This window comes from Triturus cristatus, chromosome 8 (genome assembly GCF_964204655.1).
Source record: "Triturus cristatus chromosome 8, aTriCri1.1, whole genome shotgun sequence".
NCBI lineage: Eukaryota > Metazoa > Chordata > Amphibia > Caudata > Salamandridae > Triturus > Triturus cristatus.
Window position 1 is genome coordinate 1193888010 of NC_140591.1, and position 24880 is coordinate 1193912889.

At 45.0% G+C, this 24880-nt stretch overlaps 1 protein-coding gene across 4 annotated transcripts in view; it reads right to left on the reverse strand.

The window, feature by feature from the left end:
• LOC146805601 (uncharacterized) overlaps positions 1-24880 on the reverse strand; it is a 704269-nt gene that overhangs the window by 631290 nt on the left and 48099 nt on the right. For 2 of the 4 annotated variants that reach the window (XR_014967862.1, XR_014967861.1), the window contains exons 2-3: positions 11396-11473; positions 11036-11292 (exon numbers count right to left, since the gene is read on the reverse strand). The exons of the other annotated variants lie outside the window; for them this stretch is intronic. The gene's annotated coding sequence lies outside the window, so the exon portion shown is untranslated. The remainder of the gene's footprint in view (positions 1-11035; positions 11293-11395; positions 11474-24880) is intronic. 4 annotated transcript variants of the gene reach the window in all.

The following is a 24880-nucleotide window of genomic DNA, read 5'->3' on the forward strand; positions in this document are numbered from 1 at the left end:
TCCCAGATGCGCTTCGTAAATCAAAGCTGCTCTATGTTCCCTGTTTGGAATTACTCTATCCCCCACTCCCGGGATTGGAGCAAACGGAACGCCATTCGCATCAAATATATATGAGTGGAAACTTTTTAGGTAATGCCACACCGCTGCCTTTGCTTGATGCATTGACAGCCAGCATTATTTCGCTGTCTATTTTCGTTTTTGAACGAGTGATTGCAGCTACGGAAGCCGTTTGCACAGCTCCTTTCGCGGCTTCATCAGCCAATTAATTCCCTTCAACGTGAACGCCATCACGTTGGTGACTCAGCGTGTGTATCACTTGAATGTTCTGTAGTTCATTTCGCAACTGAACTGCTTTGTTCCAAAAGCAATTTGTGCTTGATTGTGCCACCTTTTGAATCTTTGAAACCATTTTGAATCTAATTCTGTAAGTATTAATTGTAAGATTGAACACAGTAAAAGGAATCGCACACTATCAGTGTGGGGAATTCGCGATCTGTATTTTCAAGTGCCATCTTAAATGCTTGTAGTTCAGCTCGCTGAGCTGTACAATCTCCTAGAGATTGGGTTTATGTGACCATTGGTCTGAATTTGCCATCTCGCATGCGACCTTTAACGATAGCACGCGCTGTACTGTAAGCTTGTTTACTCCCTGTAGCGGGCTGTGCAGATCCCTCAGTATAAATTATAAATTTGTACTGGTCAAGAGGAAGAATTTCAGTAGGCAGATGACATTCGTGTTCATATTGCAGGAACGCTTGTGTTTTTAAATATGGATCAAAAACGTATTCAACATCAGTTGCAGCAAGAGAATGAACCCATTGTATCCATCTAGGATGTAAAGCTTTTGCATTTGGAATGCTAGCCTTTGTAACTGCCTCTAGGGCTGGTACAGGAGTCACAACCATAATGTGTTTCCCCTGTGCCAGGGCTCTTTTTTTTGATACAGCGGTTTGAACTGCTGTCAAAATAAATTCTGTAGAAGTGAATTTCATTTCTGCTTGTGCATACAAGTGGGATTCGTGTGCAATTGGTACTTTTTCACCTTCGTTAAAAGTTAAGTAGTTAAATCCTCATTGACCTGGAATTATTCGAATCACTAAGTTGCGTACGTTTACACGTGTTTGCAAGTATTTAGTTGATAGCATGTCTGTTTGGAGTGAACGCAAAATTTCTGTGTGTTTTTGTGTCCAATGTGTGATTTTAAAATCAGGTTTGATTAATTCGTAGAGAGGTTTAACCCTTTCTGCGTAATTCAAAATGTAAGTTCTTCCAATATTCAGAAAACCTACAATCAACTGTAAATTTTTCTGCGTTTTTGGCGGTTGGAGCAGCGCACACTTTTCTAAAAAGTTGGCTGCCAGGCTTTTGCCTTCACTTGATAGTTCATATCCTAGGAAAAGGACGTTGAGGTGGGCAATTCTTGATTTTTTAAAGTTGAATTTGCAACCCTCTGAGGCGAAGCCCAATATTATGGTGCTCACCCTGTTCAAGTGCCTATCCAGGTCATCGTCTGTCAGATATATATCATCGACCTATGACAATGCCTCGTCATCATAAGTTTATAGTAACTCTGTTACCCTTGCTGAGAATAACCCCGGGCTGTTTTTGAATCCCTGGGCCAGTCGACAAAATTGACGTTATGTCCCCATTATTGAGAAAATGGTCAAATATCTCCTTTCTGGTGCAATATTTTGACAAAAGAAACCATTTGAAATGTCTCATGTGGTTTTATATTTTTTATGCACAATGTTATTCATTAATGCTGTACTGTGTGCATTTTTCACTGCAAATGTTTTGCAACAAGAATTTAAGTGTCTGTAATCCAAAACTAGACGATATGTATTGTCTGGTTTGGAGACAGGAAACAAAGGATTTTTCATTGATGAGGTGCATTTTTTAATCACCCCCTGATATTCAAGTTGATCTAAAATCTCCCTGACCTGTTTTTTAGCTTCTTGCTTAACTGGGTACTGCCTTTGTGCAGTCAGTTGTTTTTTTAACTGGATTTTATGGTGAGCTGTGTCCTCATCCCATCCTACATGATTTTTATATAGGGCTGGGGCTTGGGCTACTGCCCATTTCCTGGCTAATGTATATTTTAAATGAACTGGAACATAGTTGGAGAAGGCAGGCATGATGATGGCCTCGCCATATGGGCACTCCCTGACAAATTCTGGTGGCCAGTCCTGTTCTGCTAGAAGTATATCATAACCCCTTGAAAGATGCTCCCAAAAGAGTGCTTTCACATTTCTTGGTATGTCTCCCTCCATCCGGAGTGTTATTTCATATAACCTATGTGGAAAACTAACCCTGGTGTCTACAGTTTCAACTTGTATGTCTTCATTCAAGTCCCTTCAGGTTCTGGTGAGCTATTGTAACTTCTGCTGCACTGTCCAGCATGGTCTGGGCCCATTCTCCGTTCTTGAGTTGGGATCTCAGTATTCTCGGCATGTCTGATCTTCAGAACTGCTACCTTTTTCTTGGAGAATTGAGGTTTTGCTTTATTTTTCTGAACGTGTTGATCGTCTTTGGACTTCATACGTTCTTACTTGTTATCTGACCGTCCTCTTCTTTCGGATGTCTGTGATGATATCTGAAAGGTACGAGAAGAACGTGTATCATTATCTTGATATCTGTCAGGTTTTCTCAAATTATCCCTATTCCTGAGGTTGTACCTCCTTTCAGAGGGCTCCTTCTGTGGAGGAGACCTGCCTCGGGAATGAGAACGCTTCTCTTTGGAATTCTGTTTACTAGTTTCCCACTTCTTTTTAGAAGAGGTAGTAATGTTTTTAGGAAAGACCTTATCAGGACTTTCAGACAGATGTGGTTTTACTGTATATTTATATTAGCTTTTGTATGTTATTAAGTAATTCCTCGTCCGACATTGATTCAATGTCAGGGTCAGGTGTGTAGCCGGCTAAAATCGTCCATGTTGCTCCTGGTCTACCAAGTGAACCGAGCCTGGTAATGTGATTGTAATGTTTTAGGGCGCCTTCAAACCAGAGCTCATGCTCCTGGTATGTGAGTGGAATTTCAATATCCTCGAAAGGAATATATTCCTCAGGTGGTTCATCTTCTTTGTAGAATTTAAACATATGTGCTACTGGATTTGATTCTGGGAATACTATCCATGAATAGAATACCTCTGTCTAGTGAGATTCATGTGCCTCTGTCACAAAAACTGTTCTACCACCTCTTGGTGTCAGACCATGTTTTATAAGTTTTAGAGTGGTGGCTCTCCTTAAATTTTGGTGGGATGTGTATAACACCCACCTCGTCTTCATTAAGACCTGTAAGGTCAGACGCAGCTGTACCGTTGTTGACGACAACATCTCCGGTGTCGGACCTTGTTTAATGAAAAATTGCAGAGCAAGTTTCAAGCAAACAAAGATAAAGTGCACAATATTTTGGAACACTGTATCCTTCAACGTTGAACAAAACCAAACAGCTAATACATAGGACTTTCGTCCTACTCAACTATGGCGGATATTATCCCTACCCACTCCAGACGTCTTTGGAGTTTTATGAGTAGAGGGTCTCTGAGAAAAGCACGACTGAGTTACTTCAGTATCTAGCGTTAAATTAGTGCCTTCCCAAACCGTTGGGCGCCATGTATTGTAGTTCCTATATCCCTGATAGGCTCTGTGCATTGGAATAACATACACAATAGATTTGACATAGGACTAAGGTCAGTATGTCTCTATCGAGTATATCAAACTTAATTACTTGTGTGTGCCAGCTAACTCAAGAGGTCACTAGAAACTTCTCGAATATACAAGAAGGGATTAGTCTCTGACAACCGCATAAACATGACAACTTTGTTTCCTTTTAGAATCGGAACAGTCTCAGAATCGTGGAAACAATAGATTACAGTTTCACTCAGTCAATCATGCATGATTCGTTTCTACAGAGTTGCACAGAAATAGAGAGACAGGCGTTTCAATAAAAGGGTTTATTGAACAGTCTTATTTCTCATGCAAGAGATATGAATTGCTACAATCGTAAGACAGACTGCAAAGTACAGTATTTACGAGGTTAGCAGTAAGATAAAATAATACTGCAATAGCATGGTTTGTAGCTATGACATATATTAATCAAAATACATACATAAATAACAGAAGCTAAAATGTGATACTCAACTGATGCTTCTAAATTGTTCTACCCCAGTGTATCTAACCTAAGTGCAGTATGAGGTTTGAAGTAGGTGCCATTTCTAAAGTATAGCTAGCTATATTTTAGTTTAGCCAAGAGTTGCCAAAAGTTTCTCTAAGTTCTAGTCAGCTCCATACCTTAGAATGAGAGAGGTTGGAATCTCTTTTCAGGAAGTCAGAGAGCACTGGAGCTGGATTCTCTGCGAGGAGGATGGCAGCGTCAGGTCAGTGCCTCAGACTGGAACTCGATCTCCTTACGAACTTGCCGTGGCGAACCGCGTAGTCTGTGTTGGATCAAATCCTCCGGGAACTGCAATTTGCCAGGGCAGGTGCTGGTATATTTATACCTTGAAGGTGTCTAGGAATGCCAGTAATTACGTAAAAGTCGGGCAGAGGAACGTCATGAATGAGCCCCTAAGGAATAGATGTTCATGCATACTTAATGAGTTCTTGGAGAAATCAATATTCAAGCTGAGGGAAATTCCTAACGGCTTAAGGGTCTGATTTTCCAAGAATTTGTTGTGACGTGGATGGACGGATGTAGGTGGCCATGCCTGTATTTGGTTTGTACGGACAATGTCTAAATAAGGACCGGATTTCTATGTCCAAATAAGGGCAATGTGAATTGTACCTATATAAGGGCATAAATCGGGAAACCTATATACGGAATCTAAATCTGCACACAACACTGCAAGACTGCTCAAGTGCAGGGACAGCTATCTCATCGATACCAATATTTCAGATGGGTCTTATACTGAAGGCCAGAGGGAAGTGATAGTCGCGGACTAAACCTCCCCTGGGGAAATTTGTGCCCAATAAACAAGGCACAGGCAGGGATAGGTCAAGTTTAAGGGAAAGGGATGGGTATTAAGCAGGTATAAAGGAGTCAGGAGAGGTGGGTCCAGTCTCCGCCTGACTCCGAAGCACCACCGAGAAGGTGAATTAAGACAAAAATCACCCACTCAACCTACACAATTTAATTTAGAGAGTGGTGTAAGGATTATTCTACACATCCTTTGCCAAGATAGGACAGGTTGCAGGGTGTAGGGAGTACTTTGGGGGGGTGGAGAGTCATGTGCGGGGGTATTCACCTGTCAGTGGGGATGAAGGGAGCACAGGCAAAGGAAGATGGTGTGAGTGATTCTTCGACCAGGTCAAAGAGTTTTCATTGGAGGGTGTTTGGTAGGGGAAGTGAAGGAGAGATTGGGTAATGAAGGATGTCAGTAAGTGAAAGGGTAGATAATGAAGCAAGTTATGGAGCATTGGGATGAACGTTTGGTGTGATGTGAGAATGGTTCGGTGAGGAAGGGAATGTTGTATTAAAGATGTTTTTGACATTATGTTAAATGTTGTATTAAGGTTGATTAACTGTTTTGCAAACCTGCCCTAATTAATGGCCTTTTACGGTGTATGGTGATATGGGATTTGATTATTGCACAAACACTGTTTCCGACCGGATGTCAGGTGTGAAACTCTAGTCGGCTACAGTCTTCCGCTGGAGGTTTTCAACTTCCAAAAAAGAGACTAAGTACAAATGTAGAAATCTTCACCATGACTTTGTCTATTGGCTACCCAATGATGACGCTCCCGCCTTGGACACTGCCTGCAGCCTTGCCCCACTGGTCTTTTCCTTCACAGAACATTTTTCTCACAATTTGTTATGTCTAAAGGTGAGTGCTGATGGTGCCTAATCACCTTTTCGTATCTGACTTGCGCTGCATCATGGTCAACCATATTTTTTGACTTTAACCCAATCTTACATGACTAGATGTCCGCAGTTGGCGGTTTGATCTTTTAGACACTATTTTGTACCCTAAACTTTGAAAATTCATACCTCTGGTTCTACTGATTGGATTTTTGTCATTCTTCATATCAAATAATGTATTAATATTTCCTCTATTTTTCTAAATAAGTGTGGGATTTTTCTTGTGTTTTATTTATACTTTATTACTGTTTGTGTGCTGCATAAATGCTTTACTCATTGCCTCTAAGTTAAGCCTCCGGTTTTGTGCCAGGCTACCATAGGGATAAGCACAGGTTAATTTAGTGGCTTTTGTGGTTCAGCCTGACAGGGATTCTGGCTGTTGCTTGACCAGGGTTAGCACCCCTGTCAACCATCACACCAATTTCTCACACTGTGGATAACAAACCCAGTGAGCCGTACAGAGGGAAATTTAACCCGAATGGAGGAGGCCCTCTTGGATATTTAGAAGCCTCCCTGTGGCTTGTTTGACCACCCTTCTGTCTTTTTGTGCAATGCTGTCCCGGGAAAAGTGGTATGAGAAGGGGAGGCGGTGGGTCCAGATTGCCATCACCACATCTATTTCACCCGTGGAGCAGGGTGCAACAGGAGGTACTAAGCATGGTAGTGCGGCTCTGTTAGTCCTCCACAGCTGTAGCAGGTTTGACATGCCCCAGTGGAGTTACACCTTGACAAGCGATACTGTGTAAAAATAATATATAGGTTTTTGCAAGACAACGTTAACGAACTAAGACTGTGGGTGGTGGCAGTGGCCTTAGTCCGACCAAGTGGTTAGAAGAAGCAATCTCAGAAGTCTCGATTAATTCCTAGCATTGGGAGTTGTGGAAATTACTGTACTACAGTCTGTCTGATTATAATCCAGTCTCCTAGGGGGTTAACATAAACTATCTAGTACCTAAAAAGTACCGCGCCTCTCAGGAAAATGACACTAAATAAGTATAGACTTTGAAAAATAAAAACTCATAAAAGACAAAATGACAAAGGCCAGGTTAATTAATGTTGTCTGGGCCTATCCGAAGTAAATATTATCTCAACTAAAGCAAAGAAGATAAAGAAAGTTACCTAAAGACCAACATAGAGGCATGTAAGTCGAGTCTGAAAATTCCAACAAATCACTGTGGGTGAAATCCATAAAAGACTTTGTGGGTAAACACTTTAAGGGGAAACCTACCTATGATCCAACTCCTAATTGCTGGCTCAAAAGTAAGTCATTTCGAGCTGAATCAGATATACCTGGCATCAGTGTGCCTAGGCTAGAGCCAAGACTGTCATCATCTGCAGGCATCCTAATAATTAAGCCTGGGCAAAGCACTACGCTATGCTCGCGTAGTTTGCGAAGTTCGCGCTACTTCGCACTACGCGAATTGCACGTAGCACAGTGCGAACATGCGTAGCATAGTGTTGCGTAGTGCTGCGGTGATTTTTTGCTTGCTCGCGGTTCTCAATGTCAAGTTGGCGACCGCGAGCAAGCAAAATGACATCCCGGCGAGACTTTTTCCTTGTTCGCGATCAGCAACATCAAGTTGGCGATCGCGAGCATGGAAAATAAACCTCCCGGCAAGATTCCCAACGCGAGGAGGTCCGGTTTCTCATTGCGAGTGGAAACTACCAGTTCGTGTTGAGAAAGCTGCCACTCGAGTAAAAATCTACTCGAGCAGCAGAAAACTACAGCTCGCACTGTGCAAGATGCCATTTTCAATGATTGCACAGTGCCGGTTGCTTGTCCGCACTGTGCAATCATTGAAAACGACATCTGGCACAGTGCGAACAAGGTACTACGCAGTTCGCGAAGTGCTACGCGTAGGTCGCGTAGTGCGAACTGCACTTTGCGTAGCTTCGCGAAGTGCTACATCGCGAACTACGCCCAGGGTTACTAATAATGTCTCATGAATGAAGCCAAAAGCGGGATAATAACTGTGTTATGGTGACATCATCGAATATTTGCAATCAATACCAATTAATGAAAAATTCAGTAGACAATGATCCCCAAACCTGAAATCCAGAGAAAGAAAGTACAGTATCCCCAGATCCTCACCCCACTGTGTTTATTGAGATTTCTCCGACATAAACTTCTTCATGCTGGACATAATGTTGCCAATGCAAAAGACTGCAAGGCATTTTTGAAGCCCTGGTTTGAAATAATGACTCCTTAAAAATCCAGAAAACTCATCTGCAGACAATAGCCTTCGAACTGCAACAAATTAATACCTGTATGCTCACATTGGTACTAGCAATTGAAAGAGCAGATGAGAAAACATCACAGGTGGACATTGTTGTGGCTCTTAGAAATGCTGGAAAGGGATGTTCCTCCCTTGGTTTATATTTCTAAGTGGACTATGCTAATTTAAACATGAGGAAGATACAAAGCATATACAAATTACCAAAGGAAAACTTAGTACACCCCCCAAACAAAAATTGCAAGATGAAGATAAACACTAAAAGAACAACAGAGGCAAAGAGAAGGCAGCAAACTTCTAGTGAGTGTCTTAGAAATAGTCTAAAAACAAGTAACACGAAAAAGATTCCTTTGATGAAAAAACTAACTAGAGTTGAAAAAGCAAGAAACCTTGGGGCCGATTCACAGAACTAACTGAAGACAAAATCCTAAACTTACTACTTTTGGTATTCACAGAAGTTAGGATTTTGTCTTAAATTTCTCTTAAGACAAACTTAAGACAGACTTAAGACAAACTTAAGACAGACTTAAGACATACTTAAGACAGACTTAAGACAGACTTAAGACAGACTTAAGACAAAATCCTAACTTAAGTCTGTCTTAAGTCTGTCTTAAGTTTGTCTTAAGTCCTCTGTGCAGCAAGAAGAGAGCCTAAAGGTTCAATAACAAATAGGAAACGGATCCAGCAAGATAATTGTTGGAAGACTCTGCTTGAAGAAAGGAAGACCAAAAAAATCTAAAGGTTTTGGGACCTGGTTCAACATGGGATAGGAAAGGAGTCGGGAAAGTTGGGGTGCTTGGTGGGGGACCATACGTAGATGAAATATATAAAAATGAGTTTATGGATATACAACATCCACTCATTTTTAGGATAGTAGAGGGGATAATGAACCACTTCTCCCTAGGGCCAAAAGAGAATATAACTTTGTTAAAATGAACAAGAGCAGCAGGCTCTGATAATTTGCCAGCAATAGTCATTAAAACAAATGTGGATTAGTGGTCCTGGTTGTTCTACTTGGTATTTCAAAGAATTTTAATAACGGAAACATTCCTGCACAGCTGGAAGGGTACAGTTAATAAACCAATCCACAAGACAAGTAAGGTTTCAGCCTCCCAAAATTATATGCAGATAATCCTATCATCTGTTGGTGGAAAAATATTCTCAAAAGTTATCTTGGGCATGGTGAAAGAGTGGACAGAACCCCCATCAAGTAACTGGGATTCAAGAAGGAGCATTCCACCGTTGACCACTGTTTCAGCTTATGATCCATAGTGAAAAATACTGGGAGATAAGAGGTAATTTATACGGCTGCTTTGTGGACTGCTTGGCATTTGATTCAAAGGAATTACTATGGGTAGCCCTAAGAAATTATGAGATATCCAATGGACTCCTCCTGGTACTACAGGTTATTACATAGCAAAAATTGGGCGCAAGTGGAGGTAAATACTAATGGGACTCTCATAAAATACAATTTAAGAATTGTCTCAGGTAAGGATGTGTCCTGGTTCCGCTTTTATTCTCTATGGGGCAGATTTATGTTGCACTTGCGCCACTTTTGCGCCGCCGTTGCGTCACTTTTGTGACGCAGCAGCGGCGCAAATCCTGCACCATGGTGCGGGGTATTTACAAACGTGACGCATCTCCCAGATGCGTCACGTTGTAAAGCCCTGCGCCACATGTAGGCGTTCCAGGGCAGGTGGGGGCGTTCCGGTGCAGGAACGCCTCCTAAAAGTGGCTGAGTGAAATCTACAAGATTTCACTCAGTCACTTTTAGGCCCATGCTGCGTCAAAACCCTGCGCCTGCTTGAAGCAGGCGTAAGGATTGACGCAGCATTGTACAGATAGGGCCCCCCAGATCATTGCTGGAGCTGGGTCGCGCTTGCGACGCAACTCCAGCAATGCGCCACTTTTCAGCACAGATGCGTCACGCATCTGTGCCGTTTTTGCCCCATGGTGCGCCGCATTATAAATGCGGCGCATCCATGGTGGCGCAGCTGTGGCGCATAATAACTGGCGCATCCCTGCTGATATGCAGGGATGCGCCAGTCGTCATAAATCTGCCCCTATCTTCTTAACCAATTTACCCAAACTTTTAGGAGCACTAAATAGTTCTAGACCAAAGTTGAATGGCATCCACATTACTTGTCTTCTATATGCAGGTGAATTGGTCATCATGGGCATGACAGAGACAGGCCTCCAAAGGAAACTAGACATTTTCTCCAAATATTGCAAAAAGAATAAGCTGATAATAAATCTGAGTAAGACTAATGTGTTGCCATTAGGAAAAGGAAATTTGAAATTCAAATGACATTTATATAATGTAGAAGTAGAGGTAGTTTAGGAAAACATATTTAGAGATGTGGTTTGCGATGGAATTGCAATGGAAAAACGACATTGTTTCACTACATGCAAAGGCACTTACACTTGTAAATGAGCTCAAGAAAATTAGTAAAGAATATGGAGGGCCCTCTTTAAAAAACAGTTTATAGCAGCCTATCGAGCAATGATTCACCCTCAATGTTAATATGGGGTTGAGTTACTTTGTCTAAGTGTTTAGCTTAACTGGGATCTTGAGGAGAGTAGATGCTTAAAAACTGTTGTCCTTACCGCCATCTATTATGATCCACATCATAACGTTGGAAACTAATCTAGCAGGGTTGATTAGATTTTAGAATAATATACATTTTTCCAAAATGAAATTATGCATAGTGAATTAAAATGGGCTCACACAACTAGGACACTGTTCACGGAAATATGCAAGAGGGCTTCAATAACGGCAAAAACTAATCACATAGCAAGAATTTTCAAAGGTGAGCTGAGGAAACTAATTAAAAAATTTGCCACAGAAACAACATGACATATTTGAAAGCCAAGATTTCCACTCAACATTTGCGACAGTCTTGGACAAATATTGATGTTTGTCAGACAAAACAATGCGTTCTTACCTTTAAGTCCACACTGTTGAGATTTGCAGAGACGTTATGTACCAACTTCCCAGTACCCTACCTGTTCACCTGTGTATTCAGTAATCACTAGGGGCCTTATTTACATGCCCCTTGCGCCGCCAGATCGTCACTTTTCCCTTGTTAGAAATTACGCAAAAGTGACGCAAGCGGCTTTAAAATAAGCCCCTAGGATGTCACAGTGAGGTTCAAGGAGGAAGGCCTGAGGCTTGAATGTTTACTGGGTCCTAGTTGTCGACCTGCGAAGCAACCGGAGAACACCTTTTAGTTTTATATCTATGTTGTCGGATTAAAAGTAATGTACACCTTAACATTAATTCCTTAAACTATTTGAGCAGTTACCTGCGATCAACTATTGTATCCTTGCATCTGTAGTGGTGAAGACCAATGATTAGTGTTTCTGTTTAGTCTAGATGTTTTCTATGAATAAACACAAAAATAATATATGAATTACTTCAAATACATACATGGATGATGCTTAGTAGCTAAAACGTGTATACAGATTTTTTAGATATACCTTCAAATCCAAGTCCCAGAGGATTAATAATATAGTGTCTCTTTGTTAGTCTTTCCATCCAATAGTTACATCCATAAAATGCTTGGTTGACGTATTCTGGATCTGCTGAAGTTCAATTACTAATTTTACTTTTTTTTAAAAAGTGTTTCCAAAAATTACAGATGAGTTTAAAAGCAACTCTTACTTGCGCTGGGTACTGATGCTAATTAATCCTTCTTTCGTCACACCATACCTCGTAAACAACAAGAAGCAAAAAACCAGCAAGTTCGCGTTGCTGTTGCCGTCGAGACGAAGCCCGTAGCAACAGGAAAGCAGGTAAGAGTTCTACGTGCGCACTCCTAGAATTCCGGAAGGCGAAGCATCTTCAAGGCCGTGTGTCTTGTTTTCGCCTGTCAGACTCATTAATATATCAATGGCACATTGTTGGATTTATCATTTTAAGTCTTTGAATGATATTTTGAGAACCTTCCTCGCAATATTTATACTTACAACTTAAATAAAATATTCCAATGTTAGCCTGTGGTGCAAACTATCTGCAATGGGGAAAATGAATTTTGCACTTTTCCCTCACCAGGGCTTCTAAAACATATTTCATAATGTCCCTGCTTATAGTTACATTACACCCTTACCCTAGGGCACCTACGGGAGACATTAGGAGTGACATATGTTAAAATAAGGTAGATTACTACTTTGGAAGTATCATTAATTCTAAAGTTGAATTTGCTTATAATTTAATTTTAAAGACAGTCTACAAAGCAGGGTTGCCTTTAAAATGACAGTAGGAAACACAGCAGTGCACAATTCAGTGCAGCAAATCTACTGGGTCTCTAAACCTACCTGCCCTACTATATACTAGGTACTTATAGGAAGTTTTGAATCCCCATTCTCTTATTATATACTTACAGGGGTCTGTCAACGCCAATTGTAGTTATACCTAACCACTGTATAACTTTGAGGGACGTGGAGTCAGCCAAGATGGCGGATGTGTTTTTCTGAGACTCCACAACCCGGCCTCATCATCGTGCATGATCCAAGCTGGAGGGGCCGCCAAACAGAGCCATTGAGCTAAGAAGTACTGTCAGCGCCAGTAACCGACCATCTCTGAGCTACGAGTGCCCATAGCCATGGGTCACGAGGTGTTTTCCACAAACCCTCCCTCCCATCATGGCAGCACCCGAGTATTGGAAGACATCTAACGGCCACAGACTAAAGCAGACACCTTGCTTCACTCACCCCGTGCCCATCCTGCCAGAAGATACCCGCCTCCATGCAGTGACATCGTTGCCATGTGGTGGTAGCCACAGCGGTCTCCTCACGCCGTTGAGCGGGGAGATGGAGGAGCAGCACAACTGGAGACAAGGACGCAGCTGGAAGGATCAGCGGCTCCGGTACATCCGAGATTGCTGGTGAGGTGGCAACCTGCTACTGAACGCTGCACAACGCTGGGACCAGAGAGACTGTCCCGTATATAGCAGGGCTGACTTAGGAATGAGGGCCCGGCCACCAAGGGTGGCGTCCCCTGCCTAAAAGGCCCACCAGCTGCATAAAGAGCCGGAATACCATCAACACGGTGCATCTCCACCCTCGGCAACAGCGGGTACGAAAAGCCAGGTGAGCGGGTGTGGCATGGGTGCCTGGCCTCCAAGCGCAAGCAGAGTATATGTAGGAAGCTAATGCATGGGATGGGCCCAAAACCCTCTACTTCACCGCAAGGCCAGAAGCACACACGCAAGCAAAGCTAATGCCGCAACCTCTCCATAGATCCGTGCAAGGACAAATTAACCGGGTAAAACTCCCCCCAAAAAAACAAAAGGACACTGCTGCCTGCACCCCATGGGATGAGGCCGCTCTTACCCCTGAAGCGATAGGATGAACAACCCTCCCCACAGGGATCAAGTGTACTGCCCTGGACCTCTGACTGGGATCCCATGCCACGATCCTCCAGTTGCAACTGCTGGGCCCCAATAACCTATCAAAGCCCAGTAACTCACGGGAGCGAGAGTTACCGCAGGAGCGCATCCAAATTCAACATATATCCGAGGTGTGAGCAGAGGACAAGTGCATGAGGCAAGACTATCTTCACCTGCCTCAGAACCACACGCGGGAAGGGAGATGAGCAGAAACGAAGGCCCCAACCTGCATACTGATACTCACGAGGATCACCCACTAGGGGGAAGACACTGTGTAATATACTCCCCACATGTGGCACCCACTTTTATCTCTGCTGAGACAATGCAGCAATCCTTCCCAGAGAACGTGTGCACGGCCGTAAGCCCCCAGCTGGGGTCCCCCACCGAGACCACTCTATCGTGCCGGCGGAGCCTTCGCAACTCGATTGGGAGACCCAGAATCTCACATATATAAAAGCCTGTCCTCCAACAAAGACCACGTGGACATGCTTCCTTATGGACCCAAAGCTGACTCTGCACCACAAATAGGCATGGTGTCCACAAACTGCACAACTCACCCCCTTAAGGAAATACACAACCAAGTGAATATAATACACCACAGTGACAAGGCACATCCATCCCAAAATAATTTTTGGGGAGATTATGCTTTAACACCGGACCACAGGGGTCCACCCCAATACAGGGTCATCCACAGACAACTAAAATCCAACAGGAAGACACAGAAACGTCATCCACCCTTTCCATGTCCGATAAGCTAGACAAGGTACTAGCGGCCATCGAACATTCCAGGGTCAACATGAAAGATATAATTGGGGCCCTTACCACGGATCTCAATCTTCTGCACGATGACCATCGCAAACTATCTGACAAGGTTGCGGATGGTGAGAAAACTCTCTCTACCTTACAACCTTTGGCAAAATGGCAACAAGTAACGCTGAGAAAATTATGAGACCAAATCGCAACCCTAGAGGAATGACCAGACGACTTTGAAGGAAGCTCTCAGAGATGTAACTTTTGTACCCTTGGCCTACCCGAAGGAATTTAGGGATTGAATCCCATTAGTTATGTAGAGATATAGCTTCATTCTTTCACACCTAATTCAGAGCTGATCGCCTTATTCTCGATGGAGAGAGCGCATAGGGTGCTGGCCTGCCGCCCACATCCAGGATCCCCTCCTCACCGACTACTGGCAAAACTCCTTCACTACTGGGACAGAGATGCAGTGGTCCTTGCAGCCAGACAACATGGGCCCATCCAAGTCAAAAATAAACTCATCATGCTCTTCCCTGACTACTCACGGGCAGTGCAACGTCAGCGATCCTCCTTCCTGGAAGCAAAGCGTTGTCCGCGCCAAAAAGGAATCCAATGCTCAATGTTATTCCCAGTGCTCCTCAAGATAATGCACGATGGGACCACTACATTCTTCACAGACCTTGCTGAAGTATTTGACTGGATGGAACAAAATCACCACGGCTTCTCACACCCAGCCCCAAAGCGTAATGGACAATCGCAAACAATCAAGAACAGATGCCGCCACAGCAAGAAAACCACGCTACGGTCAAAATCCCTACCTCGGAATTCAGTCACAGGATCTCCCAATCTGGAGCAGATCATTGTTGGATGCAAAAAAGCCCTACAAGCAGCAGCGGACTTAGGACCAACCTCAGTGACAACAGATGAGGAGCGGGGTCCGCACATCTTCACTTTGGAAGAGGAGGGTAGTGATGCCAACACATCCCAAGTAGAATCTGTGACTCCACCCTTAGTGACTCCCCAAACTGCAGACACACTCATTTGAAATACGGTCACCAACAGACATCCACTCTCACTACACATTGTGCCACCACTAAACAACTGTCTGGTTCAAAGCGCATCATAAATAGCAGGAGGTATCTCGGCTCCAGGCCTCACTGCCTACACATATCCTACAAAGGCCACATGCATGATCAACTTAGGCATAGAACCGGTCCGCCCCAACAATACACTAGATAATTTCTACCATGCTCAGTTTGGATGTACTGCCGGTTGCAGTAGGTCCCATGCATTGGGAATACTTCCCACCCCGTTCATATCCCTGTACCTGATACCTTCATATATACTGAACACAATTACTATGATGGATGGGTGCCATAGACCCTGGCAGGTCATCACAATTTGGAAATATGCAAAGTTTGCCCTGACCCCCTTTCCACACCGTCCGATGCCACTACATTCATATCCTATCATGACACGCATCAGTGACACCAGTGATATCAATACCCTTACTCTAAATGTGCCGGGCATGCACACAGCACATAAGAGATCTGCTGTGTATTCATATATTAAAAGGCAGCAAGCACAGATCGCAGTACTACAAGAAATGCACTTAACCACTGGAGAACTAGACAAACTGCGCAATCGCTGGCGCAGAACATTTTGTACAATCACATACTCAGCATACGCGCAAGGAGCGCTGATCTGGCTCTGACCAGGGGGTCCCATTTCAGGAAACACACAGGGCCGTAGATGCGGAGGGACGATATGCCCTAATGGAGGGGCTCCTAGATGGCGAACCAATCCTTATAGGCAGCATTTATGTTGCAAAATCTGGACAAGGGAAATTTTGGGCCACCCTTTCAAGCGTCTTCGCTCAGTTTACTACATCACCATGGGTACTAAGAGGAGCTTATAACTGTGTAATGGATTTCTCCATGGAAAGGACACAACCGCCAAATTTGACCTCTTTAGCCATTGCACAAATAAAATGATATAACACATGAGCACAACACTGGTCACTAACGGATGCCTGGAGCAGCCGACACCCTACAGCCAAACTCTACTCCTTCCACTCCATTCCCCACAATCTCCAGGTATGTTTAGATCAATTCTTATGTTCACCCCCAATTATTCCCATAATCCAGAGCACAGACTACTTGGGGCGCGTCCTCTCCGATCACAATGTGCACATGATAACACTAGCCTGACAGCACCCTCCACCTCCAGTCCCCACTTGGCGCCTACCATGCGAATGCCTAGAAGGACCAAGTATTTCGGCATGAACAAGACAAAAATATTCAACTACTTTATTGAAAATGCCAACACGGCAACCACAAGAATGCTAGAGTGGGACGCATTTAAAGTCGTCATAAGGGAGGCATGTATCAGGCAAATCCCTGGGATCCGCAGGATGTTGGAGCAACATATACTGGAGGAGGAATGCAAGCTAGCAGCCCTGACTCAGGTAGCAGATAGGGAGGACACTTCACCGACTCAGGTCATGGAACGCTAAAACCACATATGCAGAAGTGTTAGCAGACTAAAGATGATACAACTTCAAAGCACATGCGGCCAGAGTACACAGAGAAGGAGACAGGGCAGGAACATTGTTGGTGTGGCTCATCGGGTAACACACTGACTCACGCCCCATCACCAAAATAATCACCCCCACGGGAGCCACAGCCTGCTTCCAAGCATTCTAGACTACTACACAGAGGTATACACAGCTCCCAGGCAGGCAGATCATGCATTAGTAGACAGGTTCCTTGCCGCCCACCCATTGTCTCACATTGCCCCACCCGACAGGACTGCCCCATTGACGAGGTAATCACATCTGCAGAAATCGCACAAGTGATACAGACCCTGGCTAGAAACCAGGCCTAGGGTCTTTATGGCATACTACTGGAATATTATCACACTTTCTCCATGCTCCTGGTGCCCCGGCTGGTAGCAATGTACAGGGTGTCATTTGAGGGTGGGAAACTTCCAAATTCTCTCCAGGAATCACTGATTGTATCTTTCCTAAAGCCGGACCGTGACCCACGTGAACTAGGATCCTACCGTCCAATCGCAATGCTATCTGCAGACTATAAAAGCTTCGGCACAATACTTGCAGATCGCTATGCTTTAATCCTTCCAACACTGGTACACCCAGATCAATGTGGGTTTGTCCCAGGCAGATGCACCTTCCAAAATCTCCGATGGCTGTTCCATGTTGAGGACCGGGTGCAGGACCGCTACCCCAAGCTGCATGCCTGGAAAATGCCTTTGACACCCTATTCTGGCCATATCTCTTTGCTTTACTCCAATGTATGGGAGTAGGCCCAACATTGCGTGCATACGCAAGGCTAATCTACACAAACCCCACATTCAGTGTCCGACTAGGCCACCACAAATCATTCCCTTTTGCAGTATTTAGGGGCACGCGTCAGGGCTGTCCACTCTCCCCCCGGCTCTTCACCTTGGCAATGGAGGCATTGGCGGTTCATCTTCAGGAGGAGGGCAGGAAATGGGGTATTCCATTGGCGGATGTCACACACAGAGTATCCTTATATGCAGACAATCTACTACTTTATGTATGTGACACCACAATGGATCTAACACCCATATCCACCACCCTGGCAGACTTTGTGGCAGTGACCGCCCAAAAGTTAACTGGACAAAGTCCACTATATACCCAGTCACTCCTGACCTCTCCCCACAGGAGGTATGCAATGGAGGTGTCGGCCTTATCTGGACCACCCACGCCCGCTACCTAGGTGTACGACTGTCCCACACCCTACAAGACATGTATAATGGTAATCATTGTAAAGCGCTGATAGGTATTTGCACATCTATTGGCTTCTGGAAGACCCTCCCATTAACCCCTTCAGGCAAAATCACGTTGGCCAAAATGGTCTTGGGCCCACGTCTTCTATACCATTTTGCAAACCTTTCGCACCCCCGGTCTTTCTTTCAAGAACTGTACACAATTCTATGCACCCTCATATGGAGCAGCGGGTGGCGATGAGTTGCCCAGCCCAAAATACAACTGCCAATAGACCAGGGTGGACTGGGAGCCCATCATTCAAAGCATATTTCTTGGCGGCCCAGCTCCAGTGGTTGTCGCGTTGGACGGCGGGACACACTTTGGGAGAGACCAGTACAGACACAGGACCACTGCCACTACCAGTGATCCGGCGTTTGCTCTTACCAGGTTCCCACTCAATGTCGACCCACCCACTACAGGTGACAATGGCACAGTCCTGTATGACACACATCTACTGGTTATCAAAAGGGACTCCGCTATATACCCCGCTGCTACCTCTTGCGGGTCTACCTCGTGGCCACAGGCAATACACTGCATGAGCCCTCCAGACATGGACAGATCGCTTGATCTTCGAGGTAGGATCCCTGTTCACAGATGGTCAACTCCTCCAATTTAACGATCTAGTTGAAGAGACTGGACTCCCTCTGAGTCAATTCCTCCTCCACAGACAACTGGTGGCGGATTGCCACCATTCAGGGCATTTGACCGACAATGAACCATTCCCCACATGTGCATCCACAGGAAATGCCACCACGAAGGGGTAGGCAACCATACACAATAGAGCATTCCATTTACGATATATAACCCAGTATCAACAGGATACTTGGATACTTTCTAGTAATGAGACTTTCCACATACCAGCTGATACTTTATATGTGAAATTAAGATCAGGTATATGTTTCTGTACTCATCACAACTGACAGTGATGTATTTTTCGTCACAGATAAGTGTTAAAAAGCACACAAAAAAACAAAAAAAACACTATACCTTTACAGCAGAGCACTGGCCCTTGCTCTGGTAATCAGATCCCAGGGCATAGTCAGAGTCAGTTACCACCAGTACCAAGCAAAAGATGGGGGGTGATTAGGGCCAAAATTATGACTTTCTACCATTTACATACCAGGGTCTAAATACGTGTAATTGTTGACTGACTAATAGTACAGTAATGTTGAAAATCAATAAAGAGATTTAAAAAACAAGGCACATATCTAGGTGGTTATGGAATATATATACTGTGAAAATATGATTTCACATATAATCTTTTCTTTAATTCAAGTAAAAGAAACCATTTCAAAATTGTGGTGTTGTCATGATTTTCCTCTGATGGCTCAGACCCTGGACACAGAGGGACTAGCATGACGTGCCAACGTAGTTCCGCTTCTGGTAATACTCCAATGCATGGTGGATGCAATGGGAAGGAATGCAGGCAGAGTATGATGCTAGCAGGATGGACAGAAAGGCAGATGCTAGGAGGATGGTGTTGAATGAGGATGCTGTTGATAGAGTTGGCAGAGAATACCAGTGTCAACCAGCAGTGCCAAAAGAGCGAAAAGATTCTTAGCTAACAGCAAGCCACCTTGCTGCGCTGCATCACAGCGAAAGGGCAGAACCCTACACTGGCACACTTTTGGCTGCCTAGCTTCAATGCAGGCACCGTTGCACTATGGTGCAAGGGTTTCAGTGTTGCATGCAGGATTGTTTTTGTGCAGGAAGACGCACCTTCCTGCACAAAAACAATCCTGAGATGCAAATTCTTCTTTCTATGTGTGCTGCAATATGCAGCACACATAGACAGAGTAAGTAATGAGAAGAAATAAAGATATCTCTTCTCGTGAAGCCTCACCTGGGGAGGCATATCTTTTTGGCGCATTCCCAGGTTTACCAGTTGTGGTAAATCTGGGTATGCGTCAAAAACCATGGAAGTTGCAGGGGAACATCCACACAATGGCCATGGAACACCTCGTTGGCGCAGTGTAAGGTACCGCAGTGATTTGCGTTGCATTGCTTTACTCGATATTTAGAAACCACTCAGGGCCACACAAGGTGGTGCTGCGTAGCTTAATAAATCTCATTTTTGAGTTGCGTCGCTCTTGCACTATCTTGCGTGGGCAATAGTGACGCAGCGTGGCTTGCAAATATGCCCCCACATTTTTTTAATGCATCAGCAATGGGATGTGAAAATGTAGTAATGTTTGCATTAGTAATAAGTTGTAGACAGGTTAAAAAACATGCAGGACAACAAAGCGAGCCAAAGAATGAAGGTGGCGTGCACACACAAACAAATGAAGGGAGAGGATCTAAATTCCTTTTCAACATGTTATATGTATGTAAGTGTTCAGTGCTGTTTGTATCTTGTACATTTTCACACAAAGTCTAATAGATAACTAAATCTGTGTGTAGTCAAACCAACAAATAGGGCAACAATTGGTTGAAATTTAGTTTAATAAGTAATCACATCATACAGAACCCACTTTAAAAAGTGCCCAAAAGTCCACCTATTCGATTTGAAAGTCCTCTGTCAAGGATCATTCAAAACATTTCATGAAATTCTTACTGCCTTTTCAAATTTAATCTACATTTTGATGACTTTTGAGGCTCTGTAAAATGGGGTACAATACATGTACATTTTGTTAGTGGTTGTTGAAGTTTGGTTCATTAATTGTAGCTTTAATACGTGGTACTGGTTGATTCTGCACAGCTCATAGCACAAAACTATCTCATAAATTACATCACTTAAAGGGTTCACAGCAATTGCTAATTTAAGACATAGTATCTACAACAATTTGGGGGTGACAAGCATCTTAAATAGTTGAAGAGCTGGAGCAGGCCTATTTTACCAGTTTAGGCAGTGGTAAATTGTTGCTGGTCACAGGAACTTCAAAAGCACCTGCTGCTTTTGGTGGAAAATGTAGCTGCACTTGTTGACATATCTAAAGTAAACAACAGAGCAGCTTACAATATCATACATCAATATAACAGCAAAATTAAAACAACAGGGAACAGCACAACAAAGCAGTCAAACAGATGTAACAAAGCAACCATAGTGCAACACAGAATTACAGTGCAAAAATGCAGCACAAAAACACAGCAACACAAAAAACACAACAGAACACATCATCACCGTAAACATGCACCAACATTACCATCTCTAGAAATCTAGAGGTGCTTGACAAGCACTGCCCAAACCTGCTGCTATTGACATGAATATGCCAGTCAAAATAATTTTGTGATCCACTCGGTGTTGATATTGGTTAGGAACGGTTTTTAAACCATCACAAGTACCTTCTATACATGCTCACAATAAGTTAGAGAAACTGCACAATCTCTCCTACAATAACATTTTTCTTGTTAACGGAAAAAGTGTTTTCCCTTTCTAAAATATAAGCTGCAAAGCGCTGGGTTTTGTTTGGAAAAGATGCATCTTTTTGTTTATCTGTAACATGCTGTGTAGAGCAAAAAAGTTCAATCACTAAAGGAGTATGCTCATGCTAAATCTTACACATCAACAGGCAATTCTGATATTTAGCTTGGTTAGCAAAATGCAAGACCCTCTGTTCTGATACTCATCAGCACAATATCGTCCAGCATCAGTGGTTCCAGGGTAGATGAATCACCCCATCAGAAAGAGAACATGATTCAATGCACATTTTAAAAAATCCGCTGGTTCAGACAAAACAAGACTATATTAGCGATTAAAGCTGCATCGAACTTCATTTTTTTGTGCTTTCTTTTGCAAACACAATATTGCATGTTTTTTATTTTGCTCTGTGGATATCTGTTAAACAAGACTCGCAATGACCATATCAACTGAAATATATCCTCACGAATGCAGCATAAAATGGCACTCATGATAATATATTTGCTTTTAATTATAACTACTTCAGGATATGTAAGCATTGGTAATGCCAATAGGTCTGGCTTTAAAATCATTTTTGTATGGTAATGTTACCTACTGCAAGTAGAACGCATGGGAATGGATATGTATTTGTGTGAAAGCAATGAACTGTAGAATAAAGTCAGTGTAGGTTAAAAGATCAGGTGACAGTTGCACTGTCAAGCCAGACCTAAAACTCCATGTAGGTTGGTGACTGCCCTCCTCTCATCTGTGCTTCTACCAGAGAAAAGCACCATAGATTATCTAGTTATCTAAGACAATTTAATGGCATGTGTGCACTCTTGAAAGTTTAACCTCAGGCAGCTGGATAAGTTAACAAAATGATCACAGCAGTGTGGAGAGCCTGCATGTTTTTTGTGGAAGCACACAACTTCTGCTCAATCAAAACATGTACTCCTGGCTCCTAACATGTGGGTGGAGCCAACACTACTCTCCTGGTAGTCTCACATAATTGTCTGGTGACAGCTGTGCTGTCAAGCCAGACCTCAATAATTCTCCACATATATAATCATCACCTGCACAGAATCCTCAGTTTAACACAACAAAGCCAAAGTAACACTCCTCTCTGGGATAGAACACAAAACATGTTTTGATCAGCATTATAAAATGACTTTGATGGTAAATATTGCAGGTACTGGTGCAAACTCCCTTACCAATGTATTATAAAACTGATCTGGGTTCTGTTCTCCCAGCATGCAGCTCCGCCTCAGCTCAGCCGGCGAGTGCCCCTGCCTTCCAGTGCAGCTGAGCACGGTTTGAGCACCTGGGAATCTCCTTCCTCAGCCGGCCTCCCGGCACCGCTTTTCACCGCTATCTCCGTAACTGCCTTTTTCCTTTTCTGCCTTTCTGGCATCTCACATCTCATTTGCCTTTTCATTTTTATTTTGCCTTTTTCGCCGCTCTTTGCACTTTTCCCCTTTGCCTTTTTTTTCCCGCTTCCCACCGCTGCTGCCCCCACGGCCCCTCCTTCTCCCACCTCCCATCTGTTCTCACCCTACCCCTACCCCTACCCCTACTTAATGAAGACCATGCACAGTGGGTGAGCCACTGGCACGCCAAAGGCGCGCCAATGGCAAGACTGTCTGCACCCATCCGTGACCAGCGCCAGGAACCCTGGTCCTCCGACTCACCAGCGCTATGACTCAGCAACACTATTGTCGACACCGAACACCACCCAAGGCCAGTTCTCCTGCTGACACCGCTGCCGCACCTTCACCCACCTCCAGACCCTCACCACCACCACCAACCCACCAAATGCCAGAGACCCAAACCCCTGAGCTGCATCCTCCTCAATGTCCGCTCCCTGCACAGACAAGCAGTAGAAATCGGGGTCCTCCTCAGGACCCTCTTGCCCGACATCACCTTCCTCACAGAAACCTGGACCAATGCAAGCTCTGCACCCGACATCACAACTGCCGTCCCCGACGGATACAAGATCCAGAGGAAGGACCACCCCAACCACCCTGGAGGCAGACTGGCCATTGTCCACAAAAACTCCCTCCAACTCACCACATCCAGCACAAACGACTCAACCTCCCCCATGAAACACCTGCATTTCCAGATCAAAATCAACCCCAGAACAACTCTACGCTGCACCCTCACCTACAGACCTCCTGGACCACGCGCCACGTTGACTACTACAATTGCAGACACCATCGCGCCCCATGCCCTTGTATCCACGGACTGTTTTCCTGGGAGATCTGAACTTCCACCTCAACAACCCCAGTAACCTCAACTCCATCGCCCTCCTAGACAACCTTGCCAACATTGGACTGAGACAGCTTGTCACCACCCCCACCCACAAGGCAGGACATACCCTGGACCCCATCTTCGCTGGGGGACACAACCAGGTAGGTTGCTCCCCCCGCTGCAGCTCCACCTGCGCTCTCTGAGTGTCTCTGTGCCCTTCTGCTCCTCTGTGCCCCACTGCCCACTTGCCTTCTGTGCCCCGCTCTTGTGTGCCTTTTGCTCCTCTATGCCCCGTTGCCCATTTGCCTTTGGTGCCCTGTTCTTGTGTGCCTTTTTGCTCCTCTGTGCCCCGCTGGCCACTTGCCTTCTGTGCCCCGTTTTTGTGTGCCTTTTTGCTCCTCTGTGCCCCGCTGCCCACTTGCCTTCTGTGCCCCGTTCTTGTGTGCCTTTTTGCTCCTCTGTGCCCCGCTGCCCACTTCCCTTCTGTGCCCCGTTCTTGTGTGCCTTTTGCTCCTCTGTGCCCCGCTGCCCATTTTGCCTTCTGTGTCCCCTGTTGTGCCTGCTCGCGCCGCTCCTGTTCCCGCCGCTGCATCCCCGCCCCCCAGCCCATTCGCTGCCCCCTGCCACCCGCCTCCCAGCTGCTCCTCCCTCCCACCTCCCCTTAAAATGGAGGCCGCTGCGTTGTGAGGAGAGCGACCCTTGACCTTGCCAGGTAGGTCGCTCCCCCCGCTGCAGCTCCACCTGCCCTCTCTGAGTGTCTCTGTGCCCTTTTGCTCCTCTGTGCCCCGCTGCCCACTTGCCTTCTGTGCCCCGTTCTTGTGTGCCTTTTTGCTCCTCTGTGCCCCGCTGCCCACTTGCCTTCTGTGCCCTGTTCTTGTGTGCCTTTTGCTCCTCTGTGCCCCGCTGCCCATTTTACCTTCTGTGCCCCCTGTTGTGCCTGCTTGCGCCACTCCCGTTCCCGCCGCTGCATCCCCTGCGGCCCCGCACCCATTCGCTGCCCCCTGCCACCCGCCTCCCGCCTCCCCTTAAAATGGCGGCCGCTGCCACGCTGAAGGCACGCCTAAGGCAAGCCTGTCTGCGCCCGTCCGCACCTGGACCGTGCCCAGCGCCAGAACCCCTGGTCCCCGCACCAACCATGAAGACCGCCTCCGATACGACGCCAGCACCCTCATCGCTCTGAACCCAGGAAGAACCCCCACCTGCTACAGGGCCACCCCGAAGCGCACCCACGGTCCCTTCGCCTGTCCGAACT